Below are 10,407 nucleotides of genomic sequence, written 5' to 3' on the forward strand. Positions count from 1 at the left end.
GTTAAAGTTTGGCAAAGTTATAAGCAACTGAAAATAGGATCTTATAATGGGACGTGTTGGGCAAACTTAATAATAGGCTTTGCTACCAGCCCCACTGATAATTTTTTTTCTGTTAAACTTCATCGAGCACAATATGTAGGTGATTCTATTGTAAAGAGTGCACCCCTCCAGCACAGAGACATCAAACATGATGGGGGAGGGGAATTTAAGCCATCACACAGCCCCCTATCTCAGAGCAAGGACTCAGCTCAGTTTATCACCTGTAGCTGTGTATCCTCCACGCAATTACCCTGATTTTCAGAGGTGCTGAGCACCCACACACCCATTGAAGTCAGGGGAAGCAGCAGGTTCTTAGAACCTCTGAAAATTAGGCCCCAGAATCTAGCATTAAGAGACTCCACAGAATAAATAGGGCAGGGAAGAGTCCCCACTCCACGCACCGGAACTTGTCCTAGGCAGGGTAAGTATGCACTTTATCCCACTAAGGAATACCACAGTCTCACTGTGGTTCAGGAGGTTCATTGGCTGAGATACAATGCCTCAAGGAGCTTCCTTTGGGGTGGGGCATCTCTACAGTGCCTCCTAATGTACACCATGCCTTAAAGGCACAATTTAGCACTATTTGTTGAGTCACAAGAATGTGATCAGCACTGTCCAGAACAAGATATGGTGTCAACCCTATGAAGCTCGCAGCCAACCTTGTAATTCCATCATGTACAATAATATTCAGAATCTAGGCAACTATCTGATTGGACGGGGTTCTCAATCTAGGGGGTTGCAGACAGGTGTCAGGAAGTTGTGACTACCCTGCCCATCCCCATATTGCTAAATGGGAGGAAGAATCCCAGCTAGGTCCCTGCTAGCTGCAGTGGGTGGGGGAGGCAGTATGGAAAAGGTTGGGAACCACTGATACAGGGTGTTTAGAAAATCAACCCACTGCCTGCACTTTTGTTTCTAGCAGCATTTGCCCACTTGACCTGATCACGTTGCATTGTGATTTGACCACATGCTGTAGAAGTGAAACAAATGTAGTTTTTAAAGAAACATTTGGATATTTGATGTAAGTTGCAGTATGATTGCATCATGTATCAAGGGGTCAGGGTGTTATCTATTTTTGAGAATGAGATGGAAGTATTTACTGGCTTATATATTGGTCAGACTGATCACTGACACTGTGACAAATTCTGACTGGACTTAGACACCATGCAGCCCCGTTAAGTCATTGGCTACAGATATTTCTTTTAAAATCATCCTTCTGCACATCTTTTGGGGCTGCACGGACTCTTTTCAAAGTGAAATGCACTTGCCACAGTACATTCATAAAGATCTCTCTCTCTCTCTCTCTCTCTCTCTCACACACACACACACACACACACACACACTTTTCCTACCATGTTGTAGTGATGTAACTGAAGACAGAATCAGACCAATGTTCTACAGAAAAAAAGATGTATTTATTCAGCTGCTTAAAGCATTATAACGAATCACTGGGATTTTCCTTTGAAGAATTTAGATTTTGTCCCTGCTTGGGTACTTCAGTGGTCAGTCTTTCTTTCTGGGTTGTGCAGTTCTTCTTTTCAGAAGAAGGTACTACAAGCTTTGGGAGAGGGAGCACTGACCACACTAGTATCAGCTGCTGAACAGGCCCAGGGTTGAGGCTTTGCTCCTCACTAATCCAGTTAGGATGAAACAATACACTAATATCTTGACTTGTATGAGGCACATTGTGCCTTCACTATGATTTTTCACCTTCTAAAACCTCTGATCATGCAGTCACTTTGTAATGATATGTGTACTTTCTATCTGTACTCTCTATCTATGGATCTCCATGTACTTTATGAACATGTATTATGCCTCACAACTTCCCTGAGATAAGGATAAGTATTATCATCAGGGCTGGGGAACTTCATGACATTTGGGATGTTGTGAACCTTCCAACTGTGCTTAGGGATTGCAAAACAAGTTTGCATTCATGAACCTTTTTTCTGTAATGTAAACCCCAAGGATGCCTTGATTAAAAACAAAAACAGAAGGACAAAAAAACCAGATGCTTTATTTTTTGGCTAAGAGCTGCTTGTGCTATGTATAAGGGTAGAAGACCATTCCCTAACACCCACAAAAGCTAAGCAACCACAAATACCCTAGGAATCTAGCTCCCTGCCCTGCTGAAAGGGGCAGGGAGATAGATTCCTGCCACCTTTGCACATCTCCTCCCTTTGTGTGTGGAGTGGAGAGAGAAAATCCCAATGGGGAATGTTTTGGGATTTGTTTTTTCCCTCACTAATATATAATATAAAGTTTTTTTTCTTTTTATGTCACACCCCTTACACTCTTTATTTTTTTCTCTACTCTGATCTCTCTCTCTCTTGCTCCCAATTAATTTTTGTTTAACTTGAATGTCTTTCTCTGCTCTTTACTTTGAGTCTCTTTGAACAGTAGCACTTACCCAGAAGCTTTCAAAGTGTAACTGATCATCTGAACCCATAATGTCTGTGAGGGTTTGAAATTAGGCACAATTAGTTCATCCATTTAAGTATGATGCCCATTTTATGAATGGTGAATGGAGGCACGAATATTCAAACCTGGATTCCTAAAGTTAAGCACCCAGATAACAGGCCTGATTTTCTGAGATACTGAGCACTAATAATTCCCATTGAAGTCCACAGGTCCGCATCAGATATGGTATCCTCCAACCTCTGTCCTGTAGCAGTCCAGGCCGCTAGACGTGGCTTCCTCAAAGAAATAAGAAGCAGTGCTCCTAGAGCTCATTGTTGCATGGGAAGTCTATAACCATGGCTGCCAGCTCCTAGTCTTGGAAAGTTACTGTAGGTTAACTCCCACCTCCCTTTTTCTTGCCCTCTAGTGGAAAGGAAGGAAGAAGAATTGGGATCAAGAGAACACTTCCCAGTGTGGAGCAAGGCAACATGTAAGTGCTGGTAACTGGCCTCTTTCCCCTTCGTGTAACAAGCATAATTAGAGGCTTCTGGAACTTCCCTGAGCTCAATCCTGGGAACACAGAGGCAGCTGCTGGGCTGCCAAGTTTCAGGCATCTGGTGTGATGTTCATATAGTTGTTATACCTCTCCACTGCCCCCCTGGAATCTTAGGGATTCACCCAGGGTGCAGGCCTTCCTCCAAAGCTTCTCTTTGAGCACTTGGAGAGGAATATAAGGCAGCTAAAGCTCCCACTCTTACTGCTCCCCCTGCTGGATCCAAATAAAAATGAAGCAGCTGGGAAAAGGAGTTGTGCCTGGCTATCCCACTGAAGTTTGAAACAGAAAGGGAAGCTCTAACCCAGTGGTTCTCAAACTATTGTACGGGTGACCCCTTTCACATAGCAAGCCTCTGAGTGCAACCCCCCTTATAAATTAAAAAACACTTGTTTATGTATTTAACGCCATTATAAATGCTGGAGGCAAAGCAGGGTTTGGGGTGGAGGCTGACAGCTCGCGACCCTCCCATGTAATAACCTCGCGACCCCCACTTTGAGAACCCCTGCTCTAACCACACCAGCAAAGGAGGCGGAGCTGTATGAGAGTGCTGCTCACCCAAGCCAGGGAGCACAGAGCCAACAAAGTTCTCCTCTACTCCAACCCTTCCCTCTCCCAACCTCCCCACAGCAGTAAGGAAGATAGAGGCCAGAAAGGGAGAAGAGAGAATGGTGCATGTGATAGATGACAGGGATTTAAAAGAGAGGGACAGCATCTAGCAGAATAGGGCCTGGGCTGAAAGGGGGATACAAATCTTGGGTTGCCAACAGTCCCTTATTACAAGGGAAAATCCCTTATTTTTTCATCTCTGTACAACAAGATCAGGAGTTGCTGAATGCTGTAAAAAGCAGCAAGAAATACCCCTGGCGAATGTAGGTGAGTACTGCTTACTAATTATTATTAATAGTAATGATAATATCAGGAGGGGAGGTGGGTGGGAGTACTAAGAAACAGCCCCTTATTTTTAAAATACAAAGATGGCAACCCTAGATACTGAAGAAGACAGGGGCAGATGAAGGTGTCTAAAAGGAAACTCCTAAGCCCTCCATCAACCACCGCCAACTACCCCCTACACACAATGGTGCCACTTAGGAGGAGTGAGGTGGGGGAGAGGAATGCCGCTGCTCCCCAGGTTTTTGCCCGTGCTCAATGTTCCATAGACCGGGGGGGCATTCCCTGACCACTTTTAAGCAGTGGTCCCATACTAAAGCAGTATGGCTGCTGCCAGAGAGGTCTGGAGCATCACTCTGATTGCATGGTTGCAACACCACTGAAATTTGACCCACCGACCTCTCCATACACAGTCCCCTGCCAAGGGAGACCTGGGGTCCATGCGGGAAGGGGGGATGAGCAAGGACCCCCTGCTGGGGACGGGGGAGGATGAGAATTTGCACACCTGCAAGAAATATCTGAATTGGCACCACCTACCCACACACCTGACAACCAGCCCACCCCTGTCAGGCTGCTCTAGTTTATTTGTGGCTGCCCTGTCCCACTTTGCTCCCTCCAACCTCCCCCTCTGTCACCTTCCATGGGAGTGAGCCAGGGTGCCCAGCAGTGGCAGCAAACAGGAGGACTGAGGTAGAGCAGGTTCTCAAAAATGGGTGTGCTCATTACACCAACAGACAGGGCTCAGAAATAGCCGTACCAGCACCTCTCTGAAACTACTAGCTCGGTCTTCAGAATCTCAGCAGTGTTGTTTACTAAAATAAATCCCTGCTGAGCACAATGCTCCCAGCACCCGCTTTCTGGCATTTTTGCCTGATCCGAGCTATCTCAGTCTGCTAAGAGTGGAAGGAGACGGGGGCTCTGACTCACCTTTCTCTCAGGACACCAGCCTCAGGGCTCTAACAAAGAGGGAGAATAAGTCCAATGTGTCAAAAAGCAGCATCTCTTCTGACTTAGGTTTTTTTCCTAATTCCCAGTGACAGCTTGCTCTGGCACAATCTGACTCCCTCAATTCTCCCGTTGCCCCACGCTGAAGGGGGCAGGGAGATAGATTCCTGCCTCCTTTACACACCTTCTCCCTTTATGTGTGGGGTGGAGGGAGGAAATCCCAGTGGGGAACATTTGGGGATTTGTTTTTTCCCTCACTGATGAGAAATTGGGCAGCTATAGTGCTGCAGTCTCCCAGGACAGGGCCAGATTAAAGCATTTTGGGGCTCTGTGAACTATGGAAATTCCCCCTTACCCCCACCCCCATCATCTTCCTTAAACTAGACAGAGAAGTGACCCAGCTGCCTACAGCACCATACCTGAACCGTGTGGTTCACCATACCTGGGCCAGGTTAAACCACTCTCTGAAGTTTGGCCTGCCTCCCCTTGCCCCATTTGAGTCATGACTCAGGAGGAGGCACCTGGGCCAAACCTGGTCAGGGCCCAAATAGGGATGCCCTCTCTGAGAGGCAGAAAAATTTGCCACTCTTCCCTTCCCAGGTGCCCCACCCACCAGCCTGACCCTCTTCTTCCCTTCCATGCACTACCACCAGCTTGATCCTCCTCTTCCCTTCCCAGGCACCCCTATCATCAACCCCCGACTCTCTTGACCCATGAGCATGTATACCCACCCCCTCTTAGGAGCCTCAGCCCAAGAAGCCCTCCACCCACCCCACCTAGGGGCCCCTTCCTCACCCACCCCTGTTCCTGGTGCTTACCCATCCCTGCTGGCAAGCCTGGGGTCCATCTTGCTTTCTAGCACGGGGAGGAGGAGGGAACCTCAGCCACTGTGTCAGCATGCTGAGGGCGTGGCATGCAGAGCAGGACCTGAGTGCCGTGCTGTGTCAGCAGTGACTTGTGAGCCATAGTGGAAGCACCTGCTGGTACTCCTGCCTGCAGGCAGCAAAGGCTGCCGGTTGCAATGTAAGGTGGTGGTGGGAGCTCACCTGTAACTTACAAGTAACTGTAAGTTACAAGTGAAAAAAAACCCAGGCATATTGCAACTGGCAATGCTGGAGAAAAGCTGGCCAGGCCAGTTAAAAACCAGCCAGGCAGCAACCCTAGGCCTAAACCTGGTCGTGGGCCCTCTGGAGATCAGGGTCCCAGTGCAAATGTACAGAGTTCACATTGGTTAATCCAGGTTTGCTCCTGGAAATTCTTGCAGATCCCAGAAGATCCCAAATCACGGTGTAAGATTCCCCCTAATGCAACCGACAACAATACCACTCTGACATGTAAAAATTAGTAGAAGAAAATATTTACTGTTACCAATAGAAAAAGGAAAAATGTTTATTTTTATCTTGACTTTTATTAATTAGAAATTATTCTTGGTTTGGCAGCTTGCTATCGGTGATTTTTTCCTGCCCTTGTGTTCCTCACGCTAGTCACATTTCATGTATGACTTCTTTTAGTTTATTTATATCTGAGACATAAAGAGAGATTGCTTTGATGTTACTGTGTTTCTAAAAGCTTTCTTCAATGAGGATGGGACTGTGTTAATTGCATTTATAAATATACTGTCATATGATGCTTTAGCACAAGTGTTTTCCCTGTTTAAAATTGTAATATGCACTTTAATTTGTGATTAGTAAAATATCGGACTTTTTAAATCTTTTGCCAGTCTCCAGTTTTTTCCTGTAATTGGATCAGCAGTAATGCATCTCCTCTTTGATTATCAGGTGTTTTGTTTGTTTGATGAAAAATCAAAATCCCACGGAAAGCAGCACTTTTCATGAAAAATTTCATTTAGTCAAAAACCCAATTTTCCACTGAAAAATTGGTTTCAATGGAAAAATGTCAGCCAACCCTAGTTATTTGTTTTAAAAAATATTTATCATTTGGTTTCCTTTATTCAGTGCCAGGTCCTGCACTGTAAACATATGATCATGCTGAGAATGATGAGTATGGTAACAATAAATATGGCATCACAGGGAGCCATTTTTATGGTTACTTTTCAGAAGAAAATCCCACTTTAATCACTATCTTTTTTAGAATAAGGGCACTGTTTGGATTTCCAGGCCAGCAGGAGTTCAGGAGCTGTATGGAAGAAGCATCGTTCCCTCTGTGATTCTCAACCCATGATCTGTGGGCCACTTGTGGCCAATCAGCACACAGCTGCGGCCCATGTGACATCCTCAAGGCCATAGAGGTAGTACTGGTTGTGGCCCACAATGGTAAATAGGTTGAGAACCACTGCTCTAGGGATTAGGAGTGTATAACCCAGCAGCAATTTATGCAATTGGCTAAGTAAGGAGTTATGTTACTTGGTTCTGAAAGAGAAAGCGCTTCAGTCTTTGCTAGAGGGATTGTGATTGGGATGTGGAGTTTTTATTATCTGAGTTAATTTAGATGTTGTTTGTGCACCTCATGGCCAGTACCAAATTGCAAGGCAGAACAGGTTGAAATTTTTTCATTGAAAGATGTTTTTTGACCAGAATGATAATTTTTTGAAGAAAAATTTCCTTTTGGTGAGATTTTTTCCCCCCTATTGTTTTAAAAAAAGGAAAAATCAGTTGCTGAAGTCAAAAATAAATAAATAAGTAGGTAAAATATTTCAGCTTTTGAAAACCAAAATCTGAAAACTTTTAGAGCCCATCAAAGCCTCAGCGCCCCCTCGCAGGGAAGTGGGTTAACAACCGGTTCTAAAACTGCTTCAAAATGTAACAACCGGCTCGTGTGAACCGATGCGAACCAGCTCCAGCTCACCACTGAATAGATCACATTAAGCCTTTTATCTTTATTTACTATGGACCAGAATCTTCTGACCTTTCATGGTGATTAGTTCCTTACTCTTTGACTTCAACAGGATAGCTCAATAAGACTAGTTGTGGGGTAAGGTGCTATTCAACACAAACCCAGCTTTTCTTCCTTAACCATTTTCCTTAAAAACAAACAAAATGCTCGCAGTTTACTCATAAAGCTAGAAGTTTTAAATTTCATGTCCGAGTGATAGCCCTTTTCCTTGAAGAGGCAGAATCTCTGGCTTATCTGATTTCAAGATGGAAAGGCTGGATTGGAGGTAAGGTCCATCAAAATAGCAAATAGATCAAACGACTATATTTACTATGAAAATATGCATTATGAATTTAGCTTCTTGCTGGGTTAGTAAATTGTTCTTGAATCAGTCTTGATTTATGTGAATGTATTCATTATTTATATCTGGTAAACAGTTTCCCACTTATCTTCACTTTCAGTGTTTGTTATTCATATTACATGATTGGTCACATAAACCACATGGCATTGTTTCTGCTCCTTGACTGGATGACTGAAGATTTTTAATGAAAAAATAAATTAAATGAAGAACAGCAAATGTTCATAACAATTTTTAGCAAAAATTAAATGCCTCAAGAGTGTCAAATAAACAGAATAATCAAAAGGAGAAAGTGTAGCAAAAAAAAAAGAGAGTTGGAATAGCAGGGATCTAGTCCAGGTTCATACTGACTATGTTAGGGTTTTATGCTGACGCCTATCACTGTACTATCTAGTGCCTACCACATAAAATCAATAGCAGTAGCAAAGTCCCCTGTGAACTTTATGGAGTCTCTGGCTCGTCCCCCTTTTGCGGCTAAGAACTTTGGTGTGGAGGTTTTGTTTCTGATTTTTAATGATTTTATTAATTTAATTTTGGGGGAAATGGAGAGGTTGGTTTTGCATTTGTGTGTAGAAGAGGGTGTCAGTATTGCCAGCGTCATTCTTATGGTGGGAAGGCTTTTTCGAAGACTCGCTCCGTACTCATGAGTAAGTCATTAGCCTTCTCTGCATCACAGTTTACATATATCAGTAATATGATTAGGATAGGGTGAACATTGCAAAAATAATCTGCTAATCTTCATTTAGATTTTCAACTATGAATATTACAGAATTTTTGCAGAAAACAAATATCAAAATTGAAACTGTATTTGCACCAAAACCCTGCATTTAATGAATTTACACTCAAAAATGAGTGAACAGAAATATAGTTTGCGATTTGTGTGTCTAATCAAAACATCTCACTTTATGAATGAAAATACAGTGAACTGTTTGTGAATGACCTAGACCAAGAATTAGGGCTTTTCTGCATGAGGAAGTTAGTCCAGGGAGGGTATGAATTAAAAACTATTCCGGAATAAGAGTGCCCACACAACGGGCTATTCCAGAATATTTTATTCTGCATTAGATATTCTGGTCAGTTTCCCCATGTAGACATGACCTTATTTGGCAAATTTTAATAACAAATGCAAGCAAACTACAGTCTGTTCATTCACAAATCACAAAATAAAAGACATGCTAAATTTGTTGTATGAATTATTTGTCCAACTCTAAAAATGAATGTTATTATATAGAGGTGTTGTGAGGTTGTATTTGAGTGTTCCTAAAGTGCTTTGGGATCCTCAGCTGTTATATAACAGTAAAATATTAGGATGAATGAACCATAATACCCCATACATTGATTTTAAAGGATTTGAAAAAACATTGTGCATTCCCTGTGACGTTGTGCAGTCTATATGGTTTTATAAAAATATAAGTGAGTATAATGTAACTGGGATATGCTTCATGCAAAAGGTCTCTTGTAAGGTATCATTACAAAGCTTATAATCTACTGAGTGTGATCATCCGATTTGTATAAATGTACCACTCTTGTATCTAAAACTAGAAATATAAAACATAACTCTGAGGGCCTATTGTAATTATGTAAAGTGTGGGCCATTAATGATGGTTTGGAATCTTGATGACTCCCATTAACAAGGACCATTGTCTGCAGATGACTGTGTTTACCTGTGAGTCTTCCTGTATATGTGTGCTGGCAAGTGAGTAATGAAGTCTTGCAGTGACATGTGATCATGTCACCTGAACTGGAATCCATCTTTAACCTGGTGCTTTTCCAGTGAAGACTACCCCTGCTTCTGTTTTCCCTGCCAGCTCAGGATTCCAGCACCCTGTCTTGCTGAGCCAGACACTCCAGTCTGCTCTAACAAAGACTCAGGGTCTGAATCACTAGTCCCAAAGCTGCAAGTTTACCAGAAACCCAGCTCACAGGAGTGTGCTTGTCTTTAGCACTCAGATGCCCAACTCCCAATGGGGTCTAAACCCAGATAAATCCGTTTTACCCTGCATAAAGCTTATGCAGGGCAAACTCATAAATTGTTCGCCCTCTATAACACTGATAGAGAGATATGCACAGTTGTTTGCTCCCTCAGGTATTAATACACACTCTGAGTAAATTACTAAATAAAAAGTGATTTTATTAAATACAGACAGTAGGATTTAAGTGGTTCAAAGTAGTAACAGACAGAACAAAGTAAGTCACAAGCAAAATAAAATAAAATGCGCAAATCTATGCCTAATCAAACTAAATACAGATAATCTCACCCTCAGAGATGCTTCAGTAAGTTTTTCTCAGACTGGACACCTTCCAGGCCTGGGCACAATTCTTTCCCCTGGTACAGCTTTTGTTCCAGCTTAGGTGTTATCTAGGGGATTCTCCATGATGGCTCCTCTCTCTC

This window comes from Emys orbicularis, chromosome 2 (assembly GCF_028017835.1).
Source record: "Emys orbicularis isolate rEmyOrb1 chromosome 2, rEmyOrb1.hap1, whole genome shotgun sequence".
In the NCBI taxonomy this organism is placed as follows: Eukaryota; Metazoa; Chordata; order Testudines; family Emydidae; genus Emys; species Emys orbicularis.